A 14,885-nucleotide genomic window follows, 5' to 3' on the forward strand; every position below is an offset into this window, starting at 1 on the left:
CTAACACAAGCACATGTTATTGTATCATTAATAAGAGGAATTAAATCATTGGCTCTGCTGTTTCCAGGCTTCAAAGTCAATTTGCTTTTATTGTAGCTAACTGGCAAAAGAGAGGAGTCAAATGATCAGTTTACAGCAGGAGACGCCATGTCATTTGCTACACAATCAGTCCTCTGTGTTCTGTCAATGAGGATGCACCAAAAGAGGTCACTTTCAAATTTATTGTTGTAATAAAATTTATTGACCTGTGATCAGTGGAAATGAGATTATACCAGCCCTTTCTTTTGTGAAATATAACTTTCCAAATATTATAAAAGCTAGAAAGTAAAATAAATATTTTTGTGTAGGGGAAAGTAGATTCTTCTGACCTACCATGTTGGGTTTCTTACCCTTGCTTTTATAGTCAGAGTCCTTTTGGCTGTATGTAATGATAGAAGGAAAGAGAGGGCTTGAGAATATCATTATAACTGAGTGGTTACTGCAGAAGACAAGAAATTATTCCTTACCTAGTAAAAATAACTAGCTACCTAGAATTTGCATAAAGGCAACTGAGTTATCTGCAAATTTGGTATGCCCAGGGATGCTAAACGAATACAATCGATACCTCATAAAGATGTCTGGATGTTATGGGAATAATGTTGCAGACAAACAATATTGTAGATAGAATAAAAAATGATTTCAGAAGTGGTCTGTCAATCTTAATGCAAGTTCTATACAATGTAGAGTGCACCACTGTACTCCACTGTTGGCTCTTAATACACTTTGTTTCACCCTGCCAAGGAAATAGTTATGAGTAAGACCTCAACTTGGATGCCAGTCTATTCAAGATACTTCAAAATGATCAAGATTCTATTGAGTGAGATTCAGAATTGTGTGAAAACAGGCCTTTAACGAAGGGCCCTTCAGTCTCAAATAGTAAGAATCAGTGTTGTGTCCTAACAACCTATCTGAGATCTTTAGTAACTTGATATGACCATTTGTGGCTGTATACATATTATCCTGGTATGAAAATGAGAAAACGTATCATTTGCTTTGGTTGATAATAGGGTTTATTCCTTCAATATATATTTGAGTGCATATTATGTATTCTACACTGATGTCAGCTGACATAAATCAGTCAAAACAAAATGAAACCAAAAACAAATGCAAAAGTCAAGGCCCCGATATTAAGAAGAATGCGTTATAAACTTGTTACCTAGTAGGCATACTGTAACATGTCATTAGAGTCACAGATAAAAGATTTAAACAGAATTTTAATTTTGTTAGCAACTTTGTTGAATGTTCTCATCTCTAGTAATTTTCCCATGTATTATTTTAGGTTTCTATGTAGAAAATCATAAAAACTGCAAGTAATGGGAATTCTATTTCTTTATATCCCATCCATGTTTATTTTACTACTATTTGCCATTTCATTTTACCATAATTTATAAAAATTGGCATAAATTCCTTTGGAATCAATTTGTTTTCTTCTTTTTTTTTTCCTTTTGACATTTTAAGTAAAATATGATACACACACAAAAGTGCACAAAACTACACATATAACTCAATAAATTACCACAAAGAGAACATATTTGTAGCCATCACCCTGATCAAGAAGCAGAATATTACAAGAACACTGAAACCATTAGACCCTTTCCAATTATCACCTCTACCTTCCCCATGAAAGTAACTAATACGCAGACTTCAAACACCACAGTTTTGTTTTCTTGTTTTGGAATATTTTATAAAGTCATATAGTATGTTTTCTTTTGTGTCCAGCTTTTTTCTTTTGTATTTAGCTTTTTTACTTCATAGTATATCCATGAGATCCATCTATTCTTTTTAAATCTTAAATTCTGTTACCATCATATGAATACAACACGATTTATTTTTACATTTTTCTATTGATGGACTTTTGGATTGTTTCTGGTTTTTGTTTATACAAGAAAGACTGATATATAAATAAATTTTACATATGTCATTTGGTGCATATGTTCATGTATATATTTTTAATATATATCTGTAAGTAGAATAGTGGATTTATAGAATAAGCATACAGTCTTAATAGATACTGATACTCAGTTTTCCAAAGTGGCTGTATACTTTAGCTGTACACGCCAAAGGGGTATTTATAATACCACCAGCAGTGTATAAACATTCCTGTTTCTTAATACCCATGCCACCATTAGGTATCATTAGTCTTTTAATTGTAGCCAGTTTGATGGGTGTTTAGTCATATCTAATCATGTTTTAAAAAAAAAAAATTTCCTGAATACTAATAAGGTTAATCAACTTTTAATATTATTATTATTATTTTGATATTTTAAGGCTTTATTATTTTCCCTTTCACATTTAGATCTACAATACACCTGCAACAGACTTTTATATATGATGTAAAGTAGAAGGAAAATTTGAATTATTTCGGCACCACTTTCTTCAGTGCTACCTTTGATGTGAATGAAGTGTGTACCTATAATTGGGTTAACTTCTAGATTTTCAATTATATGCCAGTGTTCTTTTCTTTGTTCTTGTACCAGTATTCTATTGTATTAATTATATACCTTTACAAATAAGAGTTGTATTCATTAGATTATTTCACCATATTCTTTTAGAAGATTTTTATTATTAGAATTTTTGACTTCCATACAAATTTTATAATCATATGCCAATTTTTAAAATACTTATTGGAATTTTTAAGATTGCATGAAATTTCTAGGTTAATTTAGAAAGAATTGCTGACTTCAAATTTTGCATCTTCCAGGCTGTGAAGAGAGTATATACTTCAATTAAATTAATTAAAAAAAATTTATCCGAAGAACATTTTATTATTTTAGAAGCATTTTCACACATATTGTTTTTAATTTCTTCTTAGGTACCTAATTTTTTTTATAGTATTGTTAATTTTAAAAATCATTTTCTGTTTTTGGAATGTAGAAAGTTGATTTTCGTACATCCATTGACATTGTATCTAGCAATCTTCAATCTTGCCAAACTGCTTATTAATTTAACAATTTATATGTACATATTGTAGATGTTCTAAGTTTTCAATCATAGTGTTTGCAAATAATGATTATTTTATTTCTTTTTTCCACCTTTTATTTTTTAAAAGAAAACTGTTATTTCCTCATTGTGTATTTATAATCTCCAATAGATTTTATTCATCTATCTAATAGATGTTATGCAGGGTTACTGGCAATTTTCATCTCTGCAAACATTGTTTCTATCTAGAATCCCTGCTTCTTTTGGAACTCCAGTTAGGCATATGTTAGAATTCTCAATGTATCCCATATTTATCTTACCTTCTTTTCTCTATTTCCCAAACTTTTGGAGCTCTCTGCTTCATTTTCAGTGCTATGCTGCTGCTATGCCTTCTATGCTATAAGGTCCTTGACTTTCTTTTCAGTTGTATCTAATCTACTATTAACCCAACTACTGAGTTCTTAATTTTAGCTATTGTATTTTTGGGATTTAGAATTTTTGTTTAGCTCTTTCTTTTATAATTCTCTTTGCCAAAATTCTCCACCTTACATTATATATCCATGAACATACTAATCATAAAGTATTTATATGCTAACTTTATTATCTGGATTCTCTGTGGGTTATTTTCCTAGTGTTTGTTGTATATATTTGTTTGGAACACACCTTTGCCTTGTGCCTTATTATTATATATGTAATACCAGATAGGAAACATTATAGAAATATTATGAGTCGTAAGATGCTGTTAACTGCCTCCAGAAATGTTTTATAATGGTTTATTTTTTATTTTTTTAATAAAGAAGGTAGAATCAATCTCAGACCACTTTAATCCAGTTCTGGAACTGAAATGATTAGAAGCTGGATTTAATGAAAGATCATATTTACTTTTGCTTTATCCTTACTCCTGGGGCTTAACTTTACCAAATTTGTGAATTTATCAGCACTATTTTCCCATTGTCAGACTGTGCATGCCAATTTTTGTCCCCTTGGTCTACTGAGGCTGTTTTCTTTGTTCATCTTCTCCCACTATCAGTTTCCTCTTCCGTAATCTGCATATTCCCTCAGGGATAATGGGCTTCACTGACGGGCTCACTTTTCTCCATTTACTTCCTTTTCCTTACAAATCTTATTTCCACAGTTCAAAATTGTCTTTGTTAGCTCTCCAGTGCTTTCAAACTTCTGTTTGTTGTGTTAAACTACATTTTCTGGTTATTCTTGGTTCACGTGTGGAGCTTAATTATCAAATCTGCCTCTGCTGAAATTTCTTCCCTTTATTTCATTAAAATTTCCTCCCTTTATTATTTTTTCTCTAGCTACAAACAAAAATTACTGGAGAGAGACTTTCAGCAAACTGGAGTACATAAACATTTATGAAGCATTTATCACACACCATACCATTAGTATACAGTTTAATTGTCCCCATATTCTGTGAAATCATTACTATTAATCTCCTTTTAGAGATTAAAAAAAAAGCAACAAAACAGTGGATAGAAGATTCCACTTTAAGAGTGTTTTTCATATATTGATTACACAAATCAACAATTCACATGGGGTTATTGTTAACTGCAGACTCTGGGTTCAGGTGATCTGTGGTGTGGCCTGAAATTCTGTATTTTTAATGAACTCCCAGGTCAGGCTAATGTTGCAATTCTATAGATCACAGATTGGGTAGCAAGGCACATCACACCACCAACACAGTTTTTCTTTTTGCCCATAAGGTTTAAAATCAGTCCTCCTCCTCTTCTGACAAGCTTATCTTATTCCTTTCCAATTCTCATACTTCCCTCCTCCATGCTTTAAAACAACTTCCCTTTCTATGAATTTACTGCCAGTAATATTCTAACTAGGCTCCCTTATTCCTCAGTTTAAACTGTAATCTTGAACTCATCCATACCCTACTCCCGCATCTGACTTTCTGTTGCTTATACTCTATGGCAGCCATAAGTCTAGTTTAGTCAACAGCTTTGGAGCTCCATGCTTTCCAGCTTTAATTTTTTCAACATCTGCCTTTCCTTTCATTATTTATTCTTTTCTAGTAAATGAGGGTTGTGTGTTAACATGCAAAACCAAAAACGAACAAAAGCCAACAGGCTTTCTGAGTACAGAGATCAAGTTGAAAAAGTATGAATACTATTTCTCAAAATGAAATTGAAAACTTCTGTGCCATACTAAGATAGTTTACTGGAAATAGGAAACAAAGTCATGTTACGATTGATGAAAACAATGTAGAATACCTAAATCAAGCTAATTAATATATTAATCACCTCAAATACTTATTATAATTTTTTGTGGTGAGGACATTTGAAATTTACTGTCAGCAATTTTGAAATAAATATATAATACTATAATTAATTATATTCACCACACTGTGCAATAGATCTTCAACAAAACCTAATTCCTTTTGTCTGCCTGAGACTTTGTACCCTTTGACTATCACCTCTGCATTCCTCCAGCCTCTGAAATCACCATTCTACTCTCTGCTTCTATGAATTCACTTTAGATTTCACTATAAGAGAGAATATGTGGTATTTGTCTTCCTGTGCCTGGCTTTTTCACTTAGCATAATGTTCTCTAATTCCATTCCTTTTGTCACAAATGACAGGGTTTTCTTTTTTGTAAGGCTGAATAGTGTTTCATTGTGTCTATATACATTTTCTTTATCAATTCATCCATTGATTAACACCTATGTAGATTCCATATCTTGGCTACTGTAAATAATACTGCAATAAATGTAGCAGTGGAGACGTCTCTTTGACAAACCAATTTCAAATCTTCTGGGTAAATATCCAGAAGTGAGAGTGCTGGATCATATGGTAATTATATTTTTTGGAACTTACTAGTTTTACATAATGGTTGTACTAGTTTACATTCCCACCAACAGTGTAAAAGGGTTCACTATTCTTCAAATCTTCTCCAACACTTGTTACCTTTCACATTTTTGATACCAGCCATTCCGAAAGGTGAGAGGTGAAATTTCATTGTGTGTCTAATTTGCATTTCCCTAATCATTAGCAATATTGAACATTCTTTTTCATATAACTGCTGGCCATTTGTATGTTTTCTTTTGAGAAATGCCTACATGGGTCCTTTGCCAATTTTTTAATTGGGTTATTTGTTTTGTTGCAATTAAGTTATCTGAGTTCCTTATATATTTTGAACATTAACCCCTTAACAGATATATGGCTTGCACATATTTTCTCCCAAATCATAGGTATCTCTCTTCACACTCTTCATTGTTTCCTTTTCTGTGAAGAAGCTTTTTAGTTCGATGTTATCCTATTTGTCTATTTTGGCTGCTGTTGCCTGAACTGTTGGGATCAAATTCAAAAAAATTATTATCCAGAAAAATGTTGTATAGTTTCACCCTTGTGTTTTCTTCTAGTAGTTTTATAGTTTCCGGTCTTATATTTAAGTCTTTAATCCATTTTGAGTTTATTTTAGTATTTGGTATGCAATAAGCTTCCAATTTCATTCTTCTGTATGTGGATGTCCAGTTTTCTCAGCACCCTTTATTGAAAGGACTATCCTTTTCCCATTGTGTATTCTTGACACTTTTGTGGAAAATCAATTGACCATACATGTATAGTTCATTTCTGGGCTCTCTATGCTGTTCTGTCTGTTAATATATCTGTTTTATGCCAGTACCATGCTGTTTTATTTACTGCTTAATATACTGTTGATTTGTAATATAGATTAAAAGTAGGTAGCATGATGCTACCAGCTTTTTTCTGTTTGCTTATGATTGCCTTGGCTATTTGAATGTTTTTTGTTGTTATTGTACCATATGAATTTTAGTCTCATTTGTTCTATTTCTATGAAAAATGACATTGGAATTTTGATAGGGATTGCACTGAGTCTATAAATCATTTTGGTTAGTATAGACATTTTAACAATATTAATTCATTCAACTGATGAACATGAGATACCTTTCCATTTATTTGTGTCTCTTCAATTTCTTTCCTCAATGTCACAGTTTTCAGTGTGGAAGTCTTTCACCACCATGGTTAAATTTATTCTCATGTATTTTATTTTTTGCAGCTAGTATAAATGGAATTATTCCCCTGATTTTTTTTTCAGACAGTTCATTGTTAGCGTATAGAAATGCTACTGATTTTTGTGTGTTGATTTTGTATCTTTCAACTTTACTGTATTTGTTCGTTAGTGTATTATTAGTTTGTAAGTGTTTTGTAGTAAAATCTTTAGTGTTTTCTGTATATAAAATTATGTCAGCAAAAAGTGACAATTTTGTTTCTTCCATTCCTGTTTGGATGCCTTTTGCTTCTTTCTCTTGCTTAATTGCTCTGGAAGACTTTTAATATTCTGTTGAATAGAAATGGCAAGAGTGGGCATCCATGTTTTCCTCCACATCTTAGAGGAAAGCCTTTCAATTTTTCAAGGATATTAGCCTGTAGTTTTCTTTGCTTGTAATATCCCCATCTGGCTTTGATAGCAGGATAATGTAAGCCTCCTGATACGAGTTTAAAAGTATTCATTCCTTGTTGGTGTTTTTGGAAAAGTTTAATGGGGATTGGTATTATTTATTCATTAAATGTTTGGTAGAATTCAGTAGTGATGACATAAGATCCTGGACTTTTTTTTTGATAAGAGAGTTTTAACTTACGATTAAATCTCCTTACTAGCTTTTGGTCTGTTCACATTTTCTGTTTCATCATGATTGAGTGTTGGTAGATTGTACGTGTCTAGGAATTTATTCATTTCTTTTAGTTTCCTGAATTTGTTGACATATAATTGTTCATAATAGTATCATATGATTCTTTGTATTTCTGTGGTATCATATGCAATATCTTCTCTCTCATTTCTGATTTTGCTTGAGTCTTCTCTATTTTTTTCTCATTACTCTGGCTAAAGGTTTGTCAATTTTGTTTATCTTTTCAGAAAATCAGTTCTTAGTTTCATTGATCTCATATGGTTTTTCTGTCTTGGATTCATTTATTTCTGCTCTGATCTTTATTATTTCCTTTCCTCCTCCTAACTTTGGGCTTAGTTTGCTCTTTTTCTAGTTCCTTGAACAGTAACATTAAGTTGTTTATTTGAGATCTTTCATTTTTTATGTGGGCATTTATTAAACAACTTTACTCTTAGAACTGCTTTTGTTGTACCCCACAAGTTTTGATATGTTGTGTTTCCATTTTCATTTGTCTCCAGATATTTTAAATGTATCTATTAATTTCTTCATTGACCCATCGGTTGTTCAGGAGAATTGTTTCATTTCCACATATTTGTGAATTTCCAATTTTTGCGTGTGTCATTGATTTTTAGTTTTGGGCCGGGCGTGGTGGCTAACCCCTGTAATCTCATCACTTTGGGAGGCCAAGGTGGGTGGATCACCTGAGGTCAGGAGTTCAAGACCAGCCTGGCCAACATGGTGAAACCCAGTCTCTACTAAAGATACAAAGATTAGCTGGGCGTGGTGGCGGGTGCCTGTAATCCCAGCTACTTGGGCAGCTGAGGTGAGAGAATCGCTTGAACCTGGGAGGCAGAGGTTGCAGTGAGCCATGATTCCACCACTGCACTCCAGCCTGGGTGACAGAGCAAGACTCTGTCTCAAAAGGAAGAAAAAGATTTCTAGTTTTATGCAATTGTAGTTGGAAAAGATATTGATATGATTTCAGTCTTACATTTGCTAAGTCTTGTTTGTGACCTAATATATAATCTGTCCTAGAGAATGTTCCACATGTATTTGAGAAGAATGTGTATTCTCTTGCTGTTGGATGGAATGTTCTGTATATGTCTGTTAGGTTCATTTGGTCCAAGTGCTGTTCAAATCCAATGTTTCCTTCTTTATTTGCTGACTGAATGATTTGTCCATCGTTAAAAGTGAGGTATTGAAGTCCTCTACTATTATTGTATTATAATCTATCTCTCCCTTCAGATATATTACTATTTGTTTTATATATTTAGGTGTTGGATATTGAGTATGTGTATATATACACATACACACACACGTATGTATTTACAAGTATTATATCCTTTTGATGAGTCAACTTCTTTGTCATAATATAATGTTCTTATTTGCCTCTTTTTACATTTTTGACATAAAGTCTATTTTGTCTGACGTAAGTATAGCTACCTCTGTTCTTTTTTTGTTTCAATTTGCATAGAGTATCTTTTGTCGTCTCTTCACTTTCAGTCTATATGCGTCCTTAAAAGTAAGGTGAGTCTCTTGATGTTTCTTGTAGGTAGCATGTAGTGGGTCTTATTTTTTAATCCATTCACTCATTCTATGTCTTTATTAGAATTTAAACCATTTACATTCAAATTAATTATTGATTGCTAAGACTTATTATTGCCATGTCGTTAACTGTTTTCTAGGTAGTTTTGTAGATACTTTTTTTTCTCTCTCTTGTCTTTTTTTTGGTTTGATGGTTTTTTGTCACAGTATGCTTTGAACCCTTTCTTTAAATTTGTTTTGTGCTTCTATTGAAGATTTTTGTTTTGCTGTTACATGAGGCTTACTTCAGACCTCTTATAACACACAGTCTATTTCAAGCTGGTAACTTGAATTGCCTACAACACTGTACACTTATATTTCCCCCCATTTTATGTTTTTGATTTCAGAATTTACATCATTTTGTAATGAGCACCTTTTTACAATTTATTGTAGGTATTGTTTTTCTTAATAGTTTTGTCTTTTAACCCTGGAACTAGTAATAAAATTGAGTTACACACAATCGTTAAAGTCCTGAAATATTCTGAATATGGCTCTGTATTACTTATGCCGTTGAGTTTTATGCTTTTGTGTGTTTTACGTTATTAGTTAGTAATGTTTTGTTTCAGCTTAAAGTGCTCTCTTTCACACTTCTTGTAATACAGGAAGTGGTAATAAACTCTCTTAAATTTTGTCTGAGAAACTTTTATTTTTCCTTCATTTCTGAAAGACAGGTTAGCTGGGAAAATATTAGTTAGCAGTTCTTTTTCACCAGCACTTTGAATATATCATCCTTCTGTCTTTTGCCCAAAATCTGCTGGTAGTCATATTGTGACTTATTTGAATACAATGTGTTTCTTATCTCTTGTTGCTCTCAGAAATTTTTCTTTGTCTTAGAATTTGATAGTTTGATTATTATATATCTTATTGAACTCCTCTTTGGGTTGAATTCGATTAGAGACATCTGCATTTCCTGTACCTGATGTAGGCATCTTTTCCCAGATTAGGGAAGCTTTCAGTCATTATTTCTTATAATATTCTTTATAGCCTTTTTTACTTTTTTCTCTCCTTCTGTAACTGCTGTTTTGTGAAGATGTGATCTCTTGATGGTGCCTCATAATTTCTGTCAGCTTTCTTTCTTCTTTTAAATTCCTTTGTCTTTTTCTCTTCTGACTGGAAAAGTTTAAATGTTCTGTCTCTAGCTAATTGATTTTTTTGTCTGCCTTATCAGTCTAATGTTGAAGACTTGTACTGAATTTTTTCGGTTCAGTCATTGTACTTATCTTTAGGATTTCTACTTAAATGTTTTTTATTTCTTTGTCAAACTTCTTGCATTATTCATGTATTATTTTCCAAATTTTATTTTCTATCCATATATTCTTATATTTCACTGAACATTAAAAGGATTATTCTGAATTCTTTATCAGTAATTTTATAGGTCTCTATTTCTTTAGAGTCCATTATTGGAGCTTTATTAGTTTCTGTGGGAGGAGCTATGATCCCCTGATTCTTGTCTTTTTGTGTTATTGTCTGCATATTTGAAGAGACAGCCATCTTTTCTGGCCTTTATAGGTGTTCTTTGGCAGGGATAGATCTTCACTATTTAGTCACAACTGTGATTCTATAAGGGGCAACTGGTGGTGATTTCAGGAAGGCAGGGATTATTGAGGGTTCTCTAGCTGGTTAGATTGCTGCCTTTGTTCCGACACTAAGTGTAGCCATTTGCTGGGCTCTGCTGTCTGGCCACTGGCCTCTGGTCAGGTCAGTCACGAAATATATTCCCTGGCTGTGTGACTCTGTTATTTAAAATCTTTAGTTGGGCAGATCTATAGTCTAGGTTCTGAGGTTAGGAAGAGTCACTGTTTGGGATGGGTGGAACCAAAGGCTATGCTCCTTAGAAATGCATGGTTGAGGATGGCCTCCCTGTCTGGAAACAACCATGGGGCAGGCTTTTTGCTGAGTGGAGCTGCTGTTTGACCTCCTGGGTCAAGCAGGTCTAGTCTCTACATATTTCTGAAATGCATGGAGTTGAGTGTCTCCCTGTCTTGGCTGTGTCATTGGGGTGGGCTCTGAAGGTTGGTATGTTGTCTAGGAAATCAAGCCAGGTTGAACCTCCCACTGTGCTTCTGAAGGCAACCAGCTCAGTTTTGCAGGTGACCTACGCAGTTGACTGGTATCTCTCACTGGGTACCACAGCTTGCAGGAACATAGAGGAACCATCAAAATCTGCACACTGGTCACTGAGAGCTCTGTCTTCTTTCTTTGTTTTTACTGGATCCTAGGTAGTACAGCTGTGCTATTAGTCTCAGTGTTCCCCCTGAGGTAAGACCAGAGTGGGCTTCCTAGGAAGCATCTCGGAATGCTAGGGAAGCTGGATGACCGACCACCTTCAGTTCTCTAGTCCCTCTGTAGAAACTGTGGACCCTGGGGAAATCCTCTCTGTGTAACACTGTGCCAACTTGCAGGGGGTGGGGCAGGGATAGCATGGTTGAAGCATTACTATACTCACCCTAATAATTTGCTTCTTATTTAGTTCTTTGGACCACATGGTTGTTTCCACCTTGTTTTCAAGTCTTGGGATTTTAAAAAATGATACTCTGGTCTGTGGACAGTTGCTAGTTTAACTTTCTAGAGGAGGGGGGTGGAGAATGAGACTTCCTATTTCATTATCTTGCTAATGTCACTCAAACATGATTTCTTAGTCTTTCTGGGCCCTCCTCTCCCTAACAAAACACATTCCAAAAGAATGGTAAATATGATATCAGGATAAATGAAAAAGAAGACAATTATGTCAGAGGGAAAAAAACAACTTTATCAGATTTCATAGCAAATGATTTCAATTTGTATCTAACTTCTTTAGCCTTTTATATAATGTCAAACTCATTCTCCTGAGGAAAAGTAAGATTGTGCTTTTATCATTTAATATTAAGAACGCTCATCATTTTGTTTTGCAGAAATTTTAGCTTGAATGTTGATTAAATATTTAGGTGGTTGTTAAATTTGGTGTTAATTTGCAGGACTTCATTATTTCCAAGACTTCTAAGTTTATATTGTGATTTCTGAATCAAAATACTAGCTGGACTCAAAACCTTCAAGGACACTTAACAATAGTTTGTATCAAGGAACACAAAATCTTTACTAGTAAAATTTCCAGCCCACTCAGTTAAAAACACCAGATGGCACTATTGAAAAGATGTGTGAAGAAATTGAGAGGGTAAGTATATTAAGGATTTTGATTAAAAAGTTTTAACCTTTACTTGAATCCATATCTTAATGTAATCTTTTTCTATTAGAAAATCTAGATCTCAATATGATATCACCTCCTAACAAGTTATATATTAGCAGCAAGTTTAATTTTTTTAGTTTAGAATATAATTGACAAAAGTTTGCTTAGTTTTGATTATATTTTCTGAGTTAATATTATTAGTATCTGTAAAGCTAAAAACAGTTGAATAATGAGCTTGAATATTTTAATGGCCTTACCTTGATTAGGCTGAAAAAGTAATGGTGGAGGGCGGAAATCATAAAGAAAGTAATTTCACAACCAGCCAGCCAAACACATAAAGTACACAGTTTTATATTTTACTGCTCTATAATTTGTCTATTATTTTGTATACACACTTATGCATAATAATGAACAAATTGTAGAATACTAAAATATAAAAGTTATTCAGTTAACCAAAATGAAATAAGCAGAAACAGTTTCATAGCCATTTTAAAATTTATAAAGTACTGCTACTGTCCTGCCTTAGTAAACTTACCAGTCAAACCAGCTGTTTCTTTCATTTCATCCAAAGGGGATCAAGTGAGAATGTGGTATAGCAACGGTACTCCTGTGAAAGGAAGAACAAGCCAAATAAGCTTGGTGAGGGTGGGTGCTCAAAAGTCCAGTGAAATGGGAAACCCAGGTGATCAGTGACAGTGGTGGAAGTATCATTAAAACTGTAGGACATTCGTGAGGAATGTGTTCTATTAATAGGGAAATCCCAGGAAATTATATCTTGCTGACTCCTTAAAAGGAGGAAATCAATTGTAGGAACACAAGTCTATCTCTTTCTCTTCTCTGTGCTTCTTTTCTTTCCTTTCCTTTCTGCTTCTCTTCACAGGGCATGAATGAAAACTGGTTGGCAAGATACCAGGAAAAATTAGAATAAATGATCTGGACTAACTTGGAGAAAGAGGCCTTGGTAAGAACCAAGACTAGCTGATTTTCATACCTCTTCTGAAAAGCTCTCAAGCGTTTTCCATAGTGCAAGAGCTATTAATTTTACAAGTTAGCTAAATTGCCAAGTTTATTTTGTTAGTGTCCATCTTCTCTTTCTGAGTGCCTCTCCTATTTCCCCTTTTGATTCCCTTTATATTCTCTTCTCTTCTTTTCCAGGCAGCCAAAGGTCAAAACCTGCTAACTCACAGTTCTGACTTTTCCCTGATAAATTTCTTTTTTTTTTTTTCCCAACCAACAAAATCACAACTAACTGTCTGCATAGGAGTTATCAGCATGGCTAAACTAAGAAAATTCACTTTAGGGTATAAACATATGTCCCTGCTATCCTAGAGGCACATGTGTTTCTACCCACCTCTTTGGTTTACTCCCACCTACCTAGTTAAAAGAAACAAAATCAGCATCAAAGCCAAATAAATATTTTTACCGCCTGTCTTTCTTACTCTTGATAATGTTCTCTGGTTGCAAATGATGGTAAAAGCTATTAATTGATGATGTGGGTACTGGTGGTGGTAGGAGGATTTGTAAAATGAATGGGTACAATAAGCCGGGAAATTTAAAGCATTGAAATTTATGACAGGGTGGGTAAACATGAGTAAGAGATTTTGCTCTGCCAAAGTTTAGCAACTGTAAGTTCTGTATTATAGCTCTGACCAAAAGATAAGGCCAAAATATTTACTTTGACTAGGAGATAAAGCCAAAAAATATATCCTAAACATTGTCTTATTGAAATCAGAGACCTCTCCATATTAAAACAAATAATTATTCTATTATTCAAGGAGCAAAACCAAAATAAAATTGTCCTATGCAAAGAAAGTAGTAGGCAGGTCTTGGGTATCAGGATTTTATATGACATTGATAAGGAAAGTTATAGAGAAAGAATTTTACAAATGATACATTTACATTTGATTTTTCCTCCACATATAAAAAAAGAAGGAATTTTCAGAGCATTAAAAAAAGAAGCCCATTAATTCACTTTTTTATTCATTATAACACACAAAGCTTATGAATACTTCTTATGCTGTAGGTAGCATCTGATAGTTGGGTTAGCCATGTGGATCATCTCAGGCTACTACCTCACCCTGAGGTGGAAATAGACATAAAATGGAAATATACAAAATAATAAAGAGACAAATCTGTCTTATGCCTTTTACAATATATTGAAAGTTTAACAAGTTTAAATAAATAGAGTATCAATAAAAGGAAATTTGGTTATAAGTGACAGAATTATGCAGAAATGGTCAGAGTAAGACCTTAGCCATTCACCTCCAAGAACTATCCAAAGGGAAGGAATCCCTGTGCCAAGCACTTGAGATGTCTAGTCTAGTGCCTGATATTTGTCTTTTGTGGGAAAAAATGTTATGTTCTGATGCTTTTAAACATTCATCTCAAATAATCAATATTTCTGTTGTGATTCTTCTTTCAGCCTGCAGAAATTCCCTGTTCATAATGTTACTTTTTCTATAATTTGCTTACAGGGAGAGAATGCACTGGTTGGAGGACTTGAAGTGTCTGAATATTTTAGCATTTATACTTATC

Source organism: Pan paniscus, chromosome 3, assembly GCF_029289425.2.
Source record: "Pan paniscus chromosome 3, NHGRI_mPanPan1-v2.0_pri, whole genome shotgun sequence".
Taxonomy (NCBI): Eukaryota; Metazoa; Chordata; class Mammalia; order Primates; family Hominidae; genus Pan; species Pan paniscus.